This window comes from Tamandua tetradactyla, chromosome 2 (assembly GCF_023851605.1).
Source record: "Tamandua tetradactyla isolate mTamTet1 chromosome 2, mTamTet1.pri, whole genome shotgun sequence".
NCBI lineage: Eukaryota > Metazoa > Chordata > Mammalia > Pilosa > Myrmecophagidae > Tamandua > Tamandua tetradactyla.
This window is the reverse complement of record NC_135328.1, coordinates 177,800,791-177,817,451: the sequence shown is the minus strand read 5'-3', so window position 1 is coordinate 177,817,451 and position 16,661 is coordinate 177,800,791. Positions and strand designations below refer to the sequence as shown.

Here is a 16,661-nt window from a genome sequence, read left to right as displayed (position 1 = left end):
CCTTATTTTTTCACTCATCTGTCAATATCCTAGATAGGGAGAGTGTCAGCCACAGGGTTTTCTACAGCCGCACAGTCACATTGTGATAGCTACATAGTTGTACAATCATACTCAGGAATCAGAGCTTCTGGAATACAGTTCAACAGTTTAGTTACTTCCCTCTAGCCACTCCAATACACCATAAACTAAAAAGAGGTAGCCATATAATGCGTAAGAAAAACCTCCAGGATAACCCTGTAGTGTGTTTATGCAGAAATGGAAAAGCTAATCATCAAATTCATATGGAAGGGTAAAGGGCCTTACATAGCCAAAACCATCTTGAAAAAAAGAACAAAGTTGGAAGACTCATACTTTCCAACTCCAAAACTTATTACAAAACTGCAAGAATCAAAACAGTATGGTACTGGTATATAGTGATGGACTTATAGATGGACCAATGGAATAGAATTGAAAGTTCAGAAATAAGTTAAATTTTCTATTCTGAAATAATTTCAAACTTACAGGACAGTTATAAAAACAACACAAAACTCAAATAGAGAACTAGAACATATCCCCCTACCCAGATACCCATATCAAACAATTTTTAACATACTGTCATGTTTGATCAATCTGTTTATATATCTATATTTATATATCTATATATAGATATATCTGTCTAGCTATCTATTTTCTAAACACACAAGTATGGATTATATACTTCATGCTCTTTGAACACTTAATACTTCTATACATATTTCCTAAAAACAAGGTATTCACTTATGTAACCATCTTAAATACAGTTATCACATTTAAGAAAAAAAAAAGCAAAGGAGAATTTGACTACATGAACAAAGATCCCTGGTAAAGGTAACATAATGGGTAAATATGAATGTCAGCAGTATTGTATTTTTGGTTGTAATTCCACTTTTTGCTTCTTACAGGATCTAAAATGCAAAGGCATAAAAAGTAATGATAGGGTGGTACAACAGTGGCTAAGTGGCAGGCTTCTTGCTTGCCATGCCGGAAACCCAGGTTCGATTTCCGGAGGCTGCCCATGTAAAAAAAAAAAGGTGTTATAAATCTGTGGTTTTGGACACAGAAGATATAAATAGGTAATGTGTAGCAAAAACAACATAAAGGTATTGGGACAGACAGGAATGTAGTTTCTGTATGCTATTGAAGTTGACATCAAATCCAAAGAAACTGTTGTAGATTTAGGAAGTTAAATTCAAGCCCCATGGTCACCCCAAAGAAAATATCTGAAAAATATACACAGGGGAAAATGAGAAGCAAATCTAAAGGATCAAAAAAAAAAAAAAATCAATGAAATGAACTGAAAGTAGCAATGGAAGAATTAAAGGTCCAAAAACAATTTTAAAACACCAAAGAACAAATCTATTAGTATTTGCTTCATATATTTTGGGGCTGCTGTTAGGTACATATTGATTTTTATTAAACCATCTTGTTGAATTGACCCCTTTATCAGAATATAATGACTTTGTCCCTTGTTTTAGTTTGCTAAGCTACTGGAATGCAATACCCCAGATATGGACCAGCTTTTATAAGGAGATTTATTTTGTTACAAATTTACAAGATGAAAGGCAGCTAGCTTTCATCTGAGTTTCTCTGTCACATAGGAAGGCACACAGTGATGTCTGTTGGCCCTTTCTCCCAGCTTCTGGGTTCAAATGGCTTTCCAGGGAGCATTTCCTTTTCACCTCTCCAAATGTCTGGGTCTGAGTTGCTCAGCTCCTCTTTTCTGACTACTCCTTTTAAGCCTCCAGCTAGCTCAATTAAATGTTACTCACTGCAGAAGGCACTCCCCTTAGCCAACCACAGATGTAATCAGCCACAGATGAATTTCACATGCTGGTGATTTATGTCCATAGCAACAGAACTAGGCACCAGCATCTGGCCAAGTTGATATCTGAACCTAACTACTACATCCCTCATAACAGTTTTTGACTTTAAGTCCATTTTATCTGATATCATTATAGCTACTCCAGCTCTCTTTTGGTTACTACTTGCATGATGCATTTTTTTTTTTCTATCCTTTCCCTTTCAATGAATTTATGTCTTTGAATTTAAGGTGAGTCTCTTTAAACAGCATATAGTTGGGTCATACTTTTCTTTCCATTCTGCCAAACTCTGCCTTTTGACCTTAGAATTTAATCCACTTACATTTAAAATCACTACTGATAACACAGGAATTTCTGGTACCATTTTACTATTTTGTCTTTGTACATCTTGTACCTTTTCCCCCCTCAATTCTTCTGTTAATGCCTACTCTCAAATTTATTTGATTTTTCTTTAATGTAGTATATTAAGTCCCTTCTACTTCTCTCTGGATATATTTTTTGTATATTTTCCTTGTGGTTAACAATCATATTTGATTTGATTTACCAACTTGATTTAAATAGCATACACATACACATACTTTACCCCTCTGTCCTCCACCTTTTTTATGTTACAAACTATATCTTTGCACATTGTATGTCCAAAATCATTGATTTATCATTACTTTTTTTTTTTGTATGGACAGGCACCAGGAATCAAACTCCAGCATGGCGGGCAAGAACTCTGCCACTGAGCCACTGTTGTACCACCCCTATAATTACTTTTTATGAATTTGTATTTCTGCACCTGTAGGAAGGAAGAAGTGAAATTACATATTTTAAAAATACAATAAAATATAACATTGGCATTTATAATTACCCAAATGGTTATTTTTATTGGAGATCTTTATTTCTTTATGCCTCTTTGGGGCACTGTCTAGTGCACTTTCCTTTAATTCTGAAGAACTCCCTTTAGCATTGCTTGTAGGGCAGGTCTAGTGCTGATGAGCTCCCTCAGCTTTTGTTTATTTCAGAATCTAATCTCTCCCTCATTTTTGAAACCAAGTCTTGTCAGATATAAATTTCTTATTTGACAATAGTTTTCTTGCAACACTTCAAGTATTTTAATGTACTACCTTTTTGTCTCCATGGTTTCCGGTGAGAAATCGGCACTGAATCTAACTGGGATTCCCTTGTACATAATACTATAATACGCTGCTTTTCTCTTGCAAAGCTTCTCTCTTGCAAAACTCTCCTTTGCATTGGACATTTGGATTCATAAGGAATGGGACATATTATTCTTCAAATTTATCCTATTTGGCGTTCTCTGGGCTTCCCGGATGTGCATATTCACATCTTTTGCTAAGTTTGGGAAGTTTTCTGTCATTAGTTCTTCAAATAGTCCTTCTGCCCCTTTCTTCTCCTTCTCTGACTCCCATAATGTATATATTGTTATACTCATTGGTGTCCCAGAGGTGTCTTAAGCTAGTTTCACTTTTTTATAATTCTTTTTTCTTTCTCTTCCTCAGCCTGACTCATTTCAATTGTTGTCTTCAAATTTGCTGATTTTTGCTTCCGCCAATTCCAATAAATTGTTGAAACCTCCTGGGTATTCTTCATTTCAGTTATTGTGGTCTTCAACTCCAGTAGTTATATTTCATTCATAAATTAAAATTTCTCTTATTAAGATTCCCATATTGTTCATTGTTTTCCTGATATCCTTCAGTTTTTTTTGCAGGTGCATAGTCTGGGAATTGAACCCGGGTCTTCCGCATAGAAAGTGAGCATTCTACCACTGAACCACCTGTGCACCCTCCTTTAGTTCTTTCTCTGTATTTTCCTTCATCTCTTTGAGCATATTGAAGATAACTTTAAATCTTTTTCCAGTATGTCCACAGTCCAGTTTTCTTCATTGGTGTTTTCTTGATTTTATCCTCTTCCTTTATATGGGCCATCATTTCCTGTTTCTTTGTTTTATAATCTTTTGTTGCACATTGTACATTTTAATATTTTAAAATGTTAATTCTAGGATTTTTCCCTGAGATGAATGTTACTTGAGTCTGAAACCAGTTGGTGATATGACAAAAATTTTCTTGTGTCAGTCTAGCTATCAAGAGGTCTGCTGAAGGCAAATGCCAAGTGCAGAGTCCTACCTGTCTTTACTGGGCCTATGTCTTGTCCTGGGCTTGTGTTTGGTAGTGGCCCTGTTTACAGAAGTTTGACTGCCAGCTTTGACTTCCAGGAGACAGCCTCTCTCCCTCTCCTGGGTGGTCCATTGCTGGACTTAAAGCAGGAAAGCCTTTGCCCATTGCCCAGGTCATCCACCTCAATCGTTTCTTACACTGCTTTCCTTGTCTCAAGCTGTTTTTGCCTCAAGGGCAAGTTCTGGGAGGGGGGCACACTAGAGAGGAATTTCCAAAGTCTGTCTTTCCTAGCTGGACCAAGGTCAGGGACCCAACAAAGGGAATACTAGCCAGCTCCAACTGTCATCAAGACGGGATGAGGGAAGAACCTGGAGTTTCTTCCATGGCTCCCCTAAGCTGCACTTTCCTGACCTGCTAAGCAATTGCAATCCTTCAGCTGTCCTCTATAACACTGAAGAAGTATACCGTTTTTAAGTCACCTCTGAAGCTTTTGCCCAGAGTGGGTTATAATAAGGCTACCCTCAGCGTCAGGGCTCCCACAATCTAAAATCACAAATCAAACCCATGATCCCCAATTGGCCCATACCCACCCCGGATCTTGGGGAAGTGGATTTTTATGTACTTTTCTGGCACCAGCAAGTTACACCATGAACCAGACCCCACTGCAGCCTATCACAAAACTGGGTGCTGGGAAATGGTAGGTCTCTGCACAGTGAGAGCAGTTTATTGGTATTTACTATTATTTATCAGCCTCTTCCTCCGGCTCTTCCCTGGATGCTGTACATTGTCCTCCCGGACTTCAGAATTTCAAAATAATTGATTCAGACACTTCTTGCCTGTTTAATAGTTGTTCTGGTAAAGGGACTGATTCCTGGCGCATCTTACTCTATCATGTTCCCACAATGCTCTACATAACACACTCTTAATCAATGGGTCAAAGAAGAAATCACAAGGAAAACTAGGAATTATGTTCAGGAGAATGAAAACAAAAACACAACTTACACATGGAATCTTGAATAGAGTGTGAGACTTTATTGGTTTGTCCAAGTTAGTATGAAACCCCGATATATTCCAGAGTAATTTGGGCAGTGAATAAAGAAGTTTTTGCAAGATCCCCTTGGGGCACTGAGGAGAAAGGAGGAAGTGTTCAACTTCCGTATTTGGAGAATTTCTGATATTCTTGCAAGCACTGGAGAAAATCAAGTCTATGGGCCAAGCCCTCGATCTTGGGGTTCACCCCTGTGGGACTTATTCCTACAAAGGATAGGCTAGGTCTACTTAAAATTAGGCCTAAGAGTCTCCCCCCAGAGAACCTTTTTGCTGTTTAGATGTGGCCTCTCTCTCTCTAAGCCAACGTGACAGATGAGCTCACTGCCCTCCTCTCTACATGACTCCCAGCAGTGTAAATATCCCTGGCAATGTGAGACAAAATCCTTGGATGACCTGCATCAAGGGATGGAGGGAACTTTCTCGACAAAAGAGAGAAGAGAGAAATGAGAGAAAATAAAGTTTCAGTGGCTGAGAGATTTCCAACAAAGTTGACAGGTTATCCTGGAGGTTATTCTTACGCATTATATAGATATCCCTTTTTGGATTATGATGTATTAGAGTGGCTAGAGGGAAGTACCTGAAACGAGCATTCCAGTAACCTTGATTCTTGAAAATGACTGCATAACGATATGGCTTTTACAATGTGACTGTGTGATTGGGAGAACCTTGTGTCTGATGCTCCTTTTATCTAGGGCATGGACAGATGAGTAAAAAATATGGGTGGAGAATGAACAAATAATAGGAGGGACAAAGATTAAAATAAATTGGGTAGATGGAGTGGTCAAAGAGAGGGAGGGGTAAGGGGTATGGTATATATGAGATTTTTCTTTTTTCCTTTTATTTCTTTTTCTGGAATGATGCAAATGTTCTTAAAAACGATCATGGTGATGAATGCAAAACTATGTGATGATATCGTGAGCCGCTGATTATAAACCATGCATGGAATGTATGTTAAGGTTTATCAATAAAAATTTAAAAAATTTAAAAAACACAACTTACCAAAACTTATAGGATGCAGCAAAGGCTGTGTTGAGATGAAATTTATAGTTCTGTATGCTTATATTAAAAAAGAAGAACCCATATAACTGATAAGAGTTTAGAATATGCAAATTTATAGTGTTAGAAACTAGAATACAGGTTACCAGGGCCCAGTGTGGGGATAGGGAAAGGGGAGTTAGTGCTTAACTAGTCCAGAGTTTCTATTCAGGATGATGGAAAAATGTTGATAATGCACACTGATAAGGGTAGAATAACACTGTGAATGTGATTAAGACCAATGAATTGTATACTTGAAAATTGTTAAAATGGGAAATTTTATGTTGTACATGTTACCACACTAAAAATTTTAAAATAATCATTCTATTTTTAAAAATACATGAAGTTGAATAGTTCATGAATTATGAGTAGAAAAAAAGAAACCATTCTAAAATAATGTCATATAATATATTATTTTAAGACATAGTGTGTAATTGAAATAAGTTCAACAGTACAGGTTTAAAAAATTCTGATTTTAACTAATCAGCTAAATGATATTGGGCCTGTTACTTCTCTAAGCCCCTTAGGAATAAAATAAATATAAACTATAGCGCTTTGAGTTACTACAAGAATTAAATGAGACTATAGTAAGGGATTAAAGGATACATGTGTATATAAAGCACTGGACAAGTATCTGACACAGCATTAAATATGAGTTCTATTTTCTTTCCCTCCCTGCCCACTCCCCACCCTTAATCCTAGTTCTGCTTGCTGCAAATATACTACAAATAAATTACAAATTATACTGTTTTTTTCTTCTTTATGATAGCCTTCAGTTCCCAAGGCTTCTACACAGCAAATATACCAAATTTATTCAAATTTCCTATAGAATATGGGATCAATATCTCTCTGGTCACCTTCTTTAAGGTTCAGCCTTTATTGCCTCCAATCAATGCCCCTCTAAATGACAGCAAAAAAAAGATATTTTGCTAATGATAGCAAAAAATAAAGACAATATATATATGATCTAACTAATACAGAATTCAATAGGACTATAATTTCCCATAATCTGAATATAAAAAACATGGTTCCAAATTTTCTAAGTACACTAACTGTATCTATAATTTTATTTGCTAGAACATGAAACTTGACATAAGATAAATTGATCTTAAGACCCCATTCAAATAAATTGAGATCCTAAAGTACTAGGATATTAAGAATTTCCAGGGTAAGTATCTCTTTTTGATAAATTTTCATACTTGATTTTAAGGAGACCTCACATGACCACTTAAGGGAGACAGGAAATTCACCACTTCTGATAAAGGCGAGCTATTTCGGTGACTATGAGGAAGAAGGCAATCAAGAGAGAAGAGAAAGTTAGTTTCCTAGGATTGGGATAGGCTGTTGTACAATTTACATTACAAAGGTCAAAGAAGAAATCTTACAAAAGGGAAGACAACAAAAGGATTATCTAAAGGTCACCAAAAAATATTTTTATTCAACCTTGTTTCTTTCTCAAATGTACTATTTCCACGAAAGAGAATATGCTGCAACCATTAAAAATGACAGTTACTATAAGCACTCAAAAATAAATGTATCAGAATACTAACTTTTACATTATAATATAAAAAATCAGAGACAACCTAAATGTTCATCAATAGGTTAAATAAGTTATAGCACATCCATACAATTTAATATATTATTAAAAGAATGTGGTAATTTTATACATACTGAAGTGGAAATATATTTAAGATTCATTAAATGACAAGAGCAAGTTGCAAAATAAAATGTAAACTGTGGTTTTATTTTTTAATACATAAACATTAGCATATGCCTAAAAAACAATTTAGAGGAATACATTCACTAAACTGTCATCTTGGTAGAGGAAGTGATTATGAGAAACTCATCTTTTTTATGGAATACATTTCTGTAAGGTTGAATGTTTTTTACAATGATCATGCATTACTTTTGTTTAAAACAAACAAACAAACATAAAAAGTCTAGAACTAAAAACCATCTCTTACCCCCTCCCATAATAGTACCCTACACTGTACAACATGAGATAATATATATAATAAAATTTTAAATGGAAGAGGAAGAGAATGTAAAAACTGATATTCAACTATTATAACCACATGGAATAAAAACCAAAGGAGGGCGGGCCACCGGGGCTCAGCATGCAGAGTTCTTGCCTGCCATACCAGAAACCCAGAGTTCAATTCCCAGTGCCTGCCCATGCAAAAAAAAAAAACAAGAGTTCTACAAAAATAATGATGGCTATTTTGGGGTGGAGGAATTATGATTAATTTTTTTACTCTTATTCTAAACTTTCCATAATATTATACTGCTTCTATAATTATGTAATAGCATATCAATTTATTGTCATATATAAAGCATAGCACACATAATCTCACAATCTATGTATAACAATCCTGAGTCTCTTAAAGCATTCAGCTACAAATGTAGAGAAATACAGATGCAAAAGATGTAGCATTAAGCTGAATTCATATTGACTGCAGTGTATTATCTGACATTACTTCTTTCAGTAACTTTCTGACAGGAGTTTGCTTCCTTGAAATATTTTCTTTCTGATAAAAGTTCAGGAAAAAAATTCTAGTTCCAGTTAAAGATGTGTATATTCCATAGGGTAATTACAGAGCTTTAGGGGAGCTTTTAATCTGATTTCCCTAAATTCATTTTGGAGCTTCAACAAGAATTGAGCTTTACTATGACAGAAGAGTTGTCTGGTCTTAAGGGTCCAAAAAAAGCACAGAACTTTTATTATAAAGGTATTTTCATATGATGCCTATCTTCACGGTCTTCAATATAAAGGGTCATTTTTCTGCCTCAAATGTCACTCCTTCTAAAATACAACTTTCTTTGATAATATTTCTACTATTTTAGAGGCATGAACGATTTCAACAGCATTTCAGACTAGCCGGAAGGAAGCAAACTGCAACCTGCAACAGTTTACATAACACATGATAGTTAAAATCTCCAATGAGATTTTGTTACTTATAAAATTTCTTAGCCTGACATTCAAAGCCTTGCTCCACTAAAACTGGTCCAATGATCAAGCCCCCAGACTTAAACCACCTTTGAGTGTAGCCTTCACTTCCTACCCCTGCTTAAATTCACCTCATTCCAGCTCTTATAGTATTTAGTGACTATACCATTGACTTGGTACTCTACCACTATTGCCTTCTCCATCTTCCTCTCTCCACTTTCACACCTCTTCAATTCTTTCTCTATCTAGGCAGGGTAATGTTTCAAGAACTCCTCAAGTGTCAAAATGGTTCTTCATCATTTGGCCCCTATATGCATTTTCAGCCTCATCTCATTCCTCTATCCTCAGAAGCAATCAACTCCAAACACAGAGAACTACTTGTAGAACCCTGTTCACTTATACTTCAGCACCTTTGCATGTAATATTCTTTCTGCCTGGTGTTTTTTTTTTCCAACTTCCTCCACATGGCTCTCTCCATAATCAACTCATGTAGGAAGTGTTCTCTGAACACTCAATCTTCTTTTTCTGAGCTTAGATAATGCCTTGCAAAAATATGTTATTACAAGTATCACATTCCATTTTAATTGTTGCTTATCTGTCTCTTTCACTGGACTATGGACTCCATGAGGACTTGGACTCTAACTTACCTCCAAAAGAATTACTGCCTACAAATTTTAATACTAGGATATAAACCAAAGTCACAGTGGAGAAAAAAAGATGATAAATAAGTCACTGAGATTCCATACTTTTTAATGTAAAAAAGTAGTTAACCTTTCATTCATTCATTCAACCAATATTTAATTAGCACCTACTATGGGCCAGGTACCATGCCAAGCCCTAGTGATTCAGTGATGACAATACAGACAAACATACAGAAAGAATATTGGGAAGACAGACTCCAAAATGTTAAAAATGGTTATTAACTCTTTGAATTTTGGGATTATGAATAAATTGTACCTTCTTCTTTAAAATCTTCACTATTTTCTAATTCTTCATGAATAAACATGTATTACTAATAAAATTACAAAAATTTTCTGAGTCCTCCTAAATTACAAATTCCTGCCAATCAGTAAGACTATAAAATCCAAAGTAAATAATGTGAAAAATTTGCAAACTGAACCTAATTTGAGAAGAAAAACAATTTCTGAGAACTTTTATTCATATTCTGATTATACCTAATACAAAGAACAAGACAAAATTCTGAAAAAATTTCAGGATTTCCACAATGCCTAGTTTTGAAAAAGTTCCCATGTACACTGCCTAAGGAAAACAATGACCAGAAATCAACAGCACCCTAGTTTTCCATACTACAGAAAGAAAATTATGTCATTCTATTATATTTAACGCAGGGAAAAAGATGACAGACTCTATAGATCTTGTTCAGAAGACAAATTAATAAATAACACCACATTTCATTTGTGTAATGATTTACAATTTACAGTTCACAAAGCACTTTGACCGTCACAGTAATTCTGTTCTCTTAGTCCCAATGGATAGATTAAAAAACTGATTGAAATGTGTAAGGTCTTCCTAATAATTACGACTCAAAATTCAAAATCCATAAAAGATTGAGAAGTTTGCACAAAAATATAAGACTTCAACACAAGAATAAAACAGAAATCAAAAGACAAATGTTAAAATGGGGAAAATATTTGCAATGCATATCACAAACAAAACATTTATCCTTTAATATATTTATAAAAAGCCCTAGAAATCAGTAGGAAAAAGACTTACAATTAAACAGAAAAACAGATGAAGAATTTAAACAGGTAGTTTACAGAAAGAGAAATGCAAGGGACTTAAATATATAAAGATGTTTAACCTTAACATAAAAAAAAATTAAAGTTAAAACAATCTGTGATATCATTTTTTTCTACCAGATTGGCAAAAATCCAACTTGATAATAAAGTTAATAGTGCTGATCCTGAAGCCAGAGTGTCTGACTTTGAATTTTTGCCACTTAGTAGCTGTATGATTTGGCCAAGTTACATAAATCTCTATACCTCCATTTAGTCAACTGAAAAATGGCAATAATAAAAGTAAGTTCCTCTTAGGTATGTTATTAAGAGTAAATGAAGCAATTAGAACACTACCAGGCATGTAGTAAGCACTATATAATTATTAGCTATAGTTCAGCTGCTGCTGCTGTTTATGAGTAAACAATGTATCCTGGAACAACTCCTAAGATAGACAAATAGGCAATATACTTCATAGTCATAAATGCATATACCCTTTGACTCAGCTATCCCACTTCTGGGAATTTTAACCCATAAATACCTTTACACATATGTAAAATGACATATGTTTTAGGGTCTTCATTATACCAACATTTGTAATCACAAAAAGATTGGAAAGAACACAAATGTCCATCAATAAGGAACTAAAAGGAACAAATTAAATTATGATATATCCATTCAATGGAATAATACGTAGGTGTTTAAAAAAAAAAGTAGCTCTTTATGTATTGACTTGGAAAGGTCTCCAAGATACATTATGTGAATAAAGCAAGATGGGAAAGGAAAAAGTGCAGAACAGTTGTGATCCATGGACTAATTATTACGTGAAAAATGGGAAAAATAAGATTATATAGTCATATTTATAAGTTAAAAATCATAGCTGTATGATTTGGCCAAGTTATGTAAATCTCTATACCTCCATTTAGTCAACTGAAAAATGGCAATAATAAAAGTAAGTTCCTCTTAGGTATGTTATTAAGAGTAAATGAAGCAATTAGAACACTACCAGGCATGTAGTAAGCACTATATAATTTGCTAAAGAAAGTCTATCTGCCTAAAAGAAGTCTAAAAGAGAGGTAGCATGGAACTGAATGAATGGGGAATAGCATGGAAGTGAGACTTTTCACTGTTTACACTTTTATATAAAACATGTAAATATACTTAACTAGTTGGATGTATTACCTATTCAAAAGATCAATTAAAAAAAAAAACCCAACGTTCATAGCGGATAAGAAATATGCCTAAAGGCACACAACTAACAACAATGTTTTTCCTTATACCACATTGCCTTTTTGAAACTTTCAGGAATGGAAAAATTTTTAATTATCACAAGGTTTGCTCTGAAACAACCACTCCCTCTAAGGGCTCAGCAAAAATAGTAACAGTAAGACCATACTGAAGCCATCTCCACATGATGACTTGGAAAATAATATAATAAACATTGTTGGTCTGAAATATTCATCATCAGCCACACTATACAATGTAATAATTGAGCTTCATATACTGAAAAGAGATGATTTCTCCATAAAAACCTTTATCATAGGTTATAAATTTCAACACAGCATCCATTTTGCATAACAAAATGAGTGTATAACACTAAGAATATATCTACAAATACTTTCATGCAAGAAAAATAAAAATAAATACAAAAGTAAGTCAGCTTTCTATTCAAAAGCCAGGCAATGAACACATACAAATGTGTAATTTACATTTTACAATTAACTAAAACCATAAACATAAAATGTCATTGGGGATTCTGGGGTGGAGAATCCCTAGCCTCTAGCATATACACCTTTAAACAGAATCGAGGCCCATCAGGAGCCAAATTGCAAAGAATTTGTTTGAGAGACCATCCCAAACATGTATCTGTATAAGACGACAAAGTACCAGGTATCTTAGGATCTCAATGTTAATTCACATACAAACATCTGAACCATCTAATACTACTTTCTAACAAATGCCAAGAAACCTCCAACCCAGTTAGGCCCCTCCTTGATGAGCAGCCCTATACAGAGGATTTATTTCTTCCACTCCACCTCCTGTTATCATACTAGGCAACTATAACATCCATATTGATAGCATATTCAGCACACTTCACAGTCCCTTAACCTCCTACTACTTCAATAACCCATCCTCCATCCCTCTTCAACAGCACAAATTACAACCAGTTTTGTTTTTTTCTTTAATTTGAAATACAAACTCGGGACTTCCCCATGTTTCCTACAAAACCTGGTCTTCAACAATATTTTTGATCGTCTCCTTATTCTCCTAGTACACCAGCCCACTCCTACACCCCATTCCTGGGAGATTTTACTTTTGATAACCCTAACTTGGCCCTCAGATTCTATCACATACCCCACACTATCACTAGCAGTATAAAGTTTCTTCCCTATTTTATCTTTCCATCTTGCCAATTCATTTCTGGCCAACTCTACTATCTTTTTTGCCCTCCTACTCTTAGGCTGCTGGAGAAAGGATAAAATCCATGCTACTGGGCCCCATTACAAATATATTACACCTAACTTTAACCAGGCCCTCAATGCAATCAGAAATCCCTTTTTTTTAAAACCCTTATTCAATCTCCTTTCATTCTCCATTGCAGATTTTCATTGCCACAATACTCAAGCCTGAAATTCATCACAATTCTTTCAGTCTCCAGAGAGAACTGACTTCCCACAGATAAATGAACACATTAAGAAAATAAGGTTGTCAACCCCCCTCACCTTCTTTCCCTTCTACCACATCATGATCTTTTTTTTTCTTTTTTTTTTTTGTACTCTGTATGGTGGGGATCACATTTTTTTTCTTTTTCCATGTGACTAACCTATTATTGCAGCACTACTTGTTGAAAAAAAACTGGGGGGGATGTGTATGCATGGGCTGTGATCAATCAATTTTGACCTCTATCCGTTTGGTGTCAAAGAATGGAATGTCGTTATATATTTCATATTTTCTAGTAAACCTTCCCCTCAACCTTCAAAATTAAGTTTCACCCATACTAGAAAGAAAAACACACATGAGCCACAGTAGAAAGAACACGTTTAGTAGTTAGACGGAGCTTGTTCAAATACTTGCCTATAGTCTTCCCAACTGTAAAAGAGGGATATTGACATCTAACCACAAGATGTAATCTATGTAAAGCACCTTTATGGTACCTGGCATATTGGACATTCTTAATAAAGTTTACTTTCACTACTGACAGGTCTTCACAACCACACTTGTTAAGAGAGTAGTTTCAATGTCTCCCATTTACTCCTCAATCCATCAATACCTGCACTGCTACCACCACACTATCAAATCTGCCTGCAAAGGAAACAAGTGACCTTCTAATTGATAAATTCAGCACTTCTGCTTAATCCTCATTCTATGTGACTCTTGGAGCACCTGACACTGATGATCACCTCTCCCCTCTTGGAACTCTTTCTTCCTCTGGCTTCATTATAATGTCATTCTGTTCTAGTTTTTGTACTATTCTTTTAACTTCTCTTTCTCAGTGTCCATTACCTTCAAATAATGATGGTCCTTACTGTCCAAAACTCTTTTCTTCTCTTTCAGCACTACCATTTGAAGATATAAGGCTTCTAATATAACCCATAAAATCTCTCTTGAAATCCAAATTTATGTATTCAGTTCCAACCTTTCTTCCAAATTTCCAGCTGTCCACAGTGATACGTGAAAAGCACCTCAAGCTCAATTTGTCCAAAACCAAATTCATTATCTTTCCCCCAGATCGTGCCTGTTTCCTATTTCAATTGACACGACCATTCCATTCCACCAGCCAAGTCAGAAACCTCCCACTAATCCTCTCAATCTATTTTGAAACCTCTTGGAACATGCATGCCCATCTCTTCATTTTCCTGTCACTCTCCATACATCCCCTCTCACCTGGATTAGTACACTAGTTTCCTCCTGTCTTCACTTTCAATTTTTCCTCCACATTTCCACCAGAGGTAATCCATTCGTATCAAACTTCTGCTTACAAAACCTTCAACTGCTCCCCACACCTTCAGAAAGGTTTTAAAATTAGACAAATCCGGGTTTCACTTCTAGCTGTCTGAATACTGGCTTAACCCAGAGAGAAGGGAAAAGAGAAGATGGGAGGAGAGGGGAGAGGGAGACAGCGGTACCTGAAGGGAGTTAAGAGTCCGTTTGTGGGAAGTAGTGTAAGGGAGTCCAGATGTCTGGGCAGGGAGGAGGTGCTGAGACGAGGAAGGCTCTCAAGGGAGTTAACAGGTTTCTGAAACAGGAGTTTTCCGAGTAATTCAAGGATTTCTGAGTTTCTGAAGTAAGGAAAGTTCCTGGGAGGAGGCAGAGACCATGTCTCTGATGAGGAAACATAATGAGTTCTTGGCCTCAGCAGGGGTAGAAGGCGGGAGGTATGTGTGTGGGGTGGGGGGGTACCTGTTTCGGCACCCTGAGGGGATCCGGGAGAGGAAGAATCCCTTTTCGCCCCACTCACTGAGAGGAGGACCTCAGGGAAGCAAAGGGGTCCTGTCGGTGCTAAGAGACCCGAACACCAACTCCGCGCGGCCGAGGGAATGCAGCAGCCGTGCGCGCGGGTGGCGGCGCCCCTGGTCTGTACCCCAAGCGCTCTCCTAGCGTTACCTGAGGCGGGACAGGGCAGCCAGAGGGGTGCCTGTGAGGAGGGGAGGGGAGGGCGGCGGCAAAGAGGGGACATAGTAGCCCTCACAGCTCGGTGGCGGCAGCGGCTCCTCAACCTGCCGAAACGGTGGGGGTCCCTCGCGCAGAAGCCGACGACTCGGCGGGACTAGCGGCAGCGGTAGACGAGGAGGGTACTGCCATGTCCCCGCAGTCGGGACCAGGAGGACGACCCCGACGGCGGGCCAGAAAGGGAAGCTGAACGCTCCGCCGGACTACGGGGCAGCTGACTACTCAAACGCCTGCCCAGCCAGCCAGACAGGGGAGCTGGGGGCGGAGCCCTAGTTGACCACGCCCCTTCTCGAGCTCTCCCCAGAGCAGCCAATCAATCGTCAACCCTTGATAAAGGAACTACTACAATTGTCCAATTAGCGCTAGGAGTGCCACGTGGTATGAAGATAGGCACAATAGGCGTACAGAAAAGCCAATCAATAGCCCTAGGCGCCAACTGTGGTGGACGAAGGGAACCAATAGGAAGAAAGTGGAGGTAAAAGCAGAACAAGCTGTGTGCTGGAAAGGCGGAACCAAGTAGGAGGGAATACACCTGGGGGAAACCCAAATTCAGGAACCTCTCAGGGGGCGGAACAGTAAACAGAAGATGAACCAATCAAACTGCCAAATAAAAGTAAGCGCTTGGTAACTGATAAAGCCAATTGCCTCTTTTTTTTTTTTTTTACCGGTGGGGGTGCATGGTCCGGAAATCGAACCCGGGTCTCCCGCACGAAAGGGAGCATTCTACCACTGAGGCACCCGTGCATCCTTGATAAAGCCAGTTGAAAGTGGACTAAATTGGCGCGCTTTTTTGGGTGATGAAGGTAGAACTGAGTGAGGCAAAGCTATATGAATGCAGCCTACGGGACCTCAGTATAGTGAGGGGTAAAAACTAATACATAAATAATTATTAGCAACTTGAGATAATAGCCAAGGGTAGGATTAAACACAATGCTGAGGGAGTAATTCATCTAGATTAAGATTTGATTTGGTGAAGGCTTCTTAGAAGAGGTAGCACTTGAGACGGCTTGAGGACAGAATTTCCAAAGAACTGGGTTCGGGATAAGAATTTTATTCAACTGTTTAATATGCACATATTTTCTCATGCTTTCCATATTTCTGTATGGCTCAGGAGCTCCTAATCTCCTGCGTGAGCAGATTTGAACAGGACAAGGGCTGCCTTGGCAAAAGAGGGCAAAGAGAATGGAGTACAGGCTTTCTTGCATCAGCACTCTTTAGGGGTAAAGACGGTCTCTCAGACAAATCTGGACTTCCCTCCCGGAGA

General features: G+C 37.3%; 1 protein-coding gene across 4 annotated transcripts in view; it reads right to left on the bottom strand.

Annotated features, from left to right (window-relative positions):
- Positions 1 to 15,692, bottom strand: part of TESK2 (testis associated actin remodelling kinase 2) — a 152,978-nt gene extending 137,286 nt beyond the window's left edge. For 2 of the 4 annotated variants that reach the window (XM_077149851.1, XM_077149852.1), the window contains exon 1: positions 15,332 to 15,692. The gene's annotated coding sequence lies outside the window, so the exon portion shown is untranslated. The remainder of the gene's footprint in view (positions 1 to 15,331) is intronic. The other 2 variants (XM_077149856.1, XM_077149853.1) reach the window with 2 other exon arrangements.
- Between the last annotated feature and the right edge of the window lie 969 nt (positions 15,693 to 16,661).